This window comes from Myotis daubentonii, chromosome 2 (genome assembly GCF_963259705.1).
Source record: "Myotis daubentonii chromosome 2, mMyoDau2.1, whole genome shotgun sequence".
In the NCBI taxonomy this organism is placed as follows: domain Eukaryota; kingdom Metazoa; phylum Chordata; class Mammalia; order Chiroptera; family Vespertilionidae; genus Myotis; species Myotis daubentonii.
The window spans coordinates 105,729,323-105,735,037 of NC_081841.1; positions in this window are offsets into that span (position 1 = coordinate 105,729,323).

Consider the following 5,715-nt stretch of genomic DNA (forward strand, 5'->3'; position numbering starts at 1 on the left):
CGCCTCCACCAGCCCCTCCACGTGCCACTTCCGCTTCCTCCTTCTCGAGCCTTCTCGAAAGATTCCACCCAATGGGGCCCTGGTCCCTGCAGGGATGACCACCGTTGCCATGGCGCAGGAGAGCCGCTCCGGAGCTATTGGCTCAGCCAGCAGGGCCTCCCGCCCGCGCCTCCCCCCTCCCTCCCGGCCCCAGGCTCTTTGCTGTTAATCCAGCGGACAATGAACAAGGACTCGAAAAATCGTCATCTTCATAGTTTACTCGTGGGTAACGCTGTCTGGCCCCTGGACTCTAACGAGAGACTGAGAGGAGTGAGAGGACAGAGAAAACCCCCAAACTGGGGGGGCGACCCGTTGTCAGGAGAGCATATAGGGAAATGTAGTCTGGCTGGCTGTCCGTGTGCGCCTTGCATGCTGGGACCTGTAGTCTCGGCCGCGGTGCGTGCTGGGACCTGTCTTTGTTTTGTAGAACTCTCGCGAGAGCCGGCTTTTCAGCAACCCTTTTGCGCACGTTCTGAAGCCTTGGTAGTGCTGTGTTGTGTGCTGGTTTGTTTTGTGTTCATGTCTGATATTGTCTAGGTTACCCCACAGTTGGGGATTATGGACAAGGAATTTCCGTTTAAACCGAGAGTAATAAGCACAGGGTCTCTGTTAAATGTTCTTGTATTCATCAGCCGGCAAGTTATTCTTTTGGGGAACATCTGGGTGTTTCTTTTTGTTTCGTAACGAAAGCATTTTTGGATATAACATGATTTACAATTCTGAGGTATCACTTGCTACTTACATTTGACTTGTGCAGACTTTGTTCTGTCCTGCCACTCCTAGCCATAGTTCATTACATAACGTTTTATTTGTTTGGTCTGAAACACTTTTTTTGTCTCACCCTGATAAACAATGTTCCTGTTAACTTTTCAGTGAAGACTCAAGCATGAACAGAAAAGAAAAAAAATGTTGGAGCTCTGCTACGATTTCAAGTCTTTTATGTCCTTCCACGTCTAAGTTTTCCTGATAACTTCTTGCTTTCCCTCAGGCTCATAGAAGTACAAGCACAGTTCAAACGCACTTAACTAGGTAAGTTAGGAGCTGTTACCTAAAGTCACAAAAAATCTAACTCCTGCTGAGGATGGCAATCCTTAGGTTAAATCAGAGACAAGACTAGAAACCCGGGTTTATGTTACATATAAAGTAAATTAGATATGGTTTTTTTTTTATTATTTTATTGATTTTTTACAGAGAGGAAGGAAGAGAGATAAAGAGTTAGAAACATCGATGAGAGAGAAACATCGATCAGCTGCCTCCTGCACATCTCCTACTGGGGATATGCCCGCAACCCAGGTACATGCCCTTGACCGGAATCGAACCTGGGACCTTTCAGTCCGCAGGCCGACGCTCTATCCACTGAGCCAAACCGGTTTCGGCTAGATATGTTTTTTGTTTGCTTGTTTTTTATGGATGACCTGGCACATAAGACACCTTGCTTAATCAGGTACTGCATTTAACTCACCTCTAAAATAGGAGCAATAATAGTAGCTATCAAAGGTGATGGTATCCTTTGCTAAAAATTTATTTTTATTATTGATAGTATTACAGGTGTCCACAATTCCTCCTCTCCCATCGTCCCACTCCACCTGGCCCTTGTCCCACCCCAGGCCTTCACCATGATATTGTCCATGTCCATGGGCTATGCATATATGCATATTCGTTCTTTGGTTAATCTCGTCACACACCCACACACACCCTCTGAGATCTGTCAGTCTGTTCATGCACCATGTCTCTGTCCTAATTGGTTCATCCGTTTATTTTGTTCATTAGATTCCACATGTAAGTGAGGTCATGTGATATTTGTCTTTCTCTGACTGGCTTATTTCCCTTACCATAATAATTTCTAGGTTCATCCATGCTGTCGCAAAGGGTAAAAAATCCTTTATTGTTGCATAATATTCAATTGTGTAAATGTACCACAACTTTTTTATCCACTAATCTACTGATGGTCACTTGACTGTTTCCAGATCTTAGCTACTGTAAATAACACTGCTATGAACATAGGGCTGCATATATTCTTTCTGATTGGTGTTCCAGGATTCTTAGAATATATTCCCAGTGGGATTGCTGTGTCAAATGGCAATTCCATATTTAATTTTTTGAGGAAACTCTACACTGTTTTCCATAGTGGCAGCATTTCCCCCAGCAGTGTACTAGGGTTCTGTAGAGGGCCGCCTGGGAGGCACCTAGGCATTTTCTTATAATTATTGTCAGCTGAACTAAGAGCATAGGCAGAGCCACGCCCTGGGAACATGCTTCCTCAATAAGGCTGGACATGTTAATCAGGCAGGGGCAGAACTAGATATGTAAATCTAGGCCTTTAAAATAAACCTGCTGTGTGGCTCAGGCCGCTTTTTGCCGCCTCTCCATCAGAGAGGATGGCGCCCACCTGGCCCCAGCTTAAAATCTATTTCTACATCTTGGTCTTTCTTTAATTTCTTAATCCCCAGCTCCTCCACTCAGCAAATGGACTGTTTCCTTTTCCATGCGGAACATGGAAAAGAGAGAAACAGCTGCCCCCACAGGGTTCTCTTTTCTCCACATCCTCTCCAGCACTTGTGGTTTGTTAATTTATTGATAGTAGCCATTCTAGCAGGTGTGAGTTGATACCTCTTTGTAGTTTTAATTTGCATCTCTCTGATAATTAGTGACCTTGAGCATTTTTTCATATATCTGTTGGCCATCTGTGTGTCCTTTTTGGAGAAGTGTCCATTTAGGTTCACTTAATTGAATTCTTTGTCTTCCTTTTGTTAACTTGTATGAGTTCTCAACACCATTTATTGAAGAGACTGTCTTATTCCACTGTATGTTCTTTCTTCTTTTGTCAAATATTAATTGAGCATAATGGCTTGGGTCGATTTCTGGGTTCTCTGTTCTATTCTATATGTCTGTTCTTGTGTCAGTACCTGGATGTTTTTATTACAATGGCTTTGTACTATAGCTTGATATCTGGTATTGTGATCCCTCCAACTTTGTTGACCTTTTTCAAGATTGCTGGGGCTATTTAGGGTCTTTTTTGGTTCCATATAAAGTTTTGGAGTATTTGATCTAGGTCTGTAAATTATGCCGTTGGTATTTTAATGGAGATTGCATTGAATCTATAGATTGTGTTGGGTGGTATGGACATTTTAATTATGTTAATTCTACCAATGCATGAAAACAATATATCTTCCCACTTGCTTATATCTTCCTCTATCTCTTTTTTCAACATATTTTAGTTTTCCAAGTACAGGTCTTTTATCTCCTTTGCTAGGATTATTCCCCTGAGTTTCTGAATTATTTTTTGTTATAGTTGTAAATGGGATTATTTTGTTGTTGTTGTTGTTAGTTTCTCTGAGAGTTAATTATTGGTGTACAAAAATGCCGTCGATTGCCTGGCTGGTTTGGCTCAATGGATAGAGGGCTGCAGACTGACTGGTCCAGGCTTCCATTCTGGTCAAGGACACATACCTCAGTTGCAGAATCCTGGGCCTGGTCCGGGGTATACGGTAAGCAACCAATCGATGTCTCTCTCTCACATCAGTGTTTCTCTCTGTCTCTCCCCCTCCATTTCACTCTCTTTCAAAATCAATGAAAAAATATCCTCAGGGTGAGGATTAACAATAACAACAAAAAATTGCCACCGATTTCCGGGTGTTAACTTTGTATCCTGCTACATTGCCAAATTCATTTATTAAATGTAGTAGTTTTTTGGTGGAGTCTTTAGGATTTTCTATATACAGTATCATGTCATCTGTTAATAATGACAGTTTTACTTCCTCCTTTCAAATGTGGATGTTTTTTATTTTTTTTTTCCTGTTTGCTATGGCTAGGACTTCCAGTACTTTAAGAGCAGTGAAAGTAGACATCCCTGTCTTCTTCCTGTTCTTAGGGTTAATGGTTTTAGTTTTTGCCCATTGAGTATGATGTTGACTGTAGGTTTGTCATATACTAGTATAGTCTTTATTATGTTGAGGTATTATCCCTCTATTCCCACTTTGCTGAGAGTGTTTATCAGAAATGGTTTTGGATTTTGTCAAATGCTTTTTCTATGTTTATTGATATGATCAAGTGATTTTTTAAAAAATCCAGACCTAAGGATATTTTTTCCATTGCTTTTCAGAGAGAGTGAAAGGTAGGGAGGGAAGATGAGAGAGAGAAACAGAGAAACATCCATGTGAGAGAGAGGCTAATTGTTATTTTTAATCTCTTAAGTGGCCTCAGGGCAAGGTATTTTCTAGTAGGGCGAGTCAACTGTTTTCCCAGCAGGTAAGGCAAATGTGTATGTGGGAGAGATGTCCTCTTCTGTGTATGGGAATGACTCAGCCCAGGAAAATTGGGGTGTCTGCCTTTTGAGCTCTATCTCCTGAGTCCCCAGTCTTGGCTTCTGCTCTCATAGCTCCCATCCACTTCACCCTCCCTCTGCCGGAGCACAGGTCGGTGGCTCCACAGGGAATTTTGTGTGTTGGCCCTTTAAGAGGGTGCCTGAATTTTCAGCTGTTACTCCCTGGCAGACAGCACCATGCTGCTTTTCACAGCCTGATGTTATGTGGGTACCCTCCTCAGTTTTGGTGCTCTCTGCTGGGGGATTAGATAGATCCCAGAGTTCTCAGTGGCAACCCCCCACAGCTGAGATATCTCTACGGGACTTCAGTTGCTGTCTGTGGGCACCTGGCCATCGCTTTCACACCTCTGCCCCTCCCACTAGTCCCTATGGGGTCTCCACTTTTGGTCCTTGGGTATCAGGGTTCTCTCCTGCGAGTTTTCCATTGATTATTCAGGAAGTTTTTCTGTATTTTAGTTGTAATACTAGTTTGTTCCTGGGAGCATGTCCGTGCAGCATCCACTTAGTCTGCTACCATTTTTAATCCCCCCTATAGTCTTTTACATGCTGATTAGTTCCCACTAAGTTATTTGTAGATACCATAAGTTCCTTGTAGTTCTCACTTGTTCCTTAAACATCCTTGTAACCATTACTCTGAATTCTATGTCTGATAAATTGCTTACCTCCATCTCATTTAGTTCTTTTTCTGGAGATGCCTTCTTTTCTTTTATTTGGAGCTTGTTTCTTTTGTCCCCATTTTGAAATGTCTTTCTGTTTGTTTCTATGTATTAGATATGAGTCCTATGACTTTCAATCTTCGTGAGGGTTGCCTTTTATATTAAATGTCTTGTGGGACCCTGTGGTGTGGGCTCCTTGAACTCCTGAGCTGGATGTTCTAGGAGTGTCCCTTTTGTGGGTTATTTTGGCTCTCCTGTTGTAATTGGGTCTTGATTGTTGTCCCATTCATCACTGGTATCGCCTCTCAGGCTGGCTGGCTGTGAGGGTCAAGCCTGACCATGTTGTGTGAGCTGTTATACAGGTGCAGTCTTGAAGTAGGTTCTGCCCTTAGTTTTTTTTAAAAAGTCTCCTCTTAAGCTAGTCTTCAGCTGAATATTCCCAAATTTATATTTAATTCCAGCTTGATTCTGGGAGAAGGTGTGAGAAAGACCCACCAATTCTGCCTCCATCTTATGCCCCTTTTGTTTAAGTTTAAAAGTCTTGCTCTTTGAAAGGACTCCTAATGAAATGATGGTAGAAGCCCAAGCAGCAACTGACCCTGCCTCCTTTTGCTGTATGGTACGGTACTCCAATCTACTGACAAGGTGATTGCATTCTTAAATTCGAAAATATAATTAAGTATAATTATTTTTGTT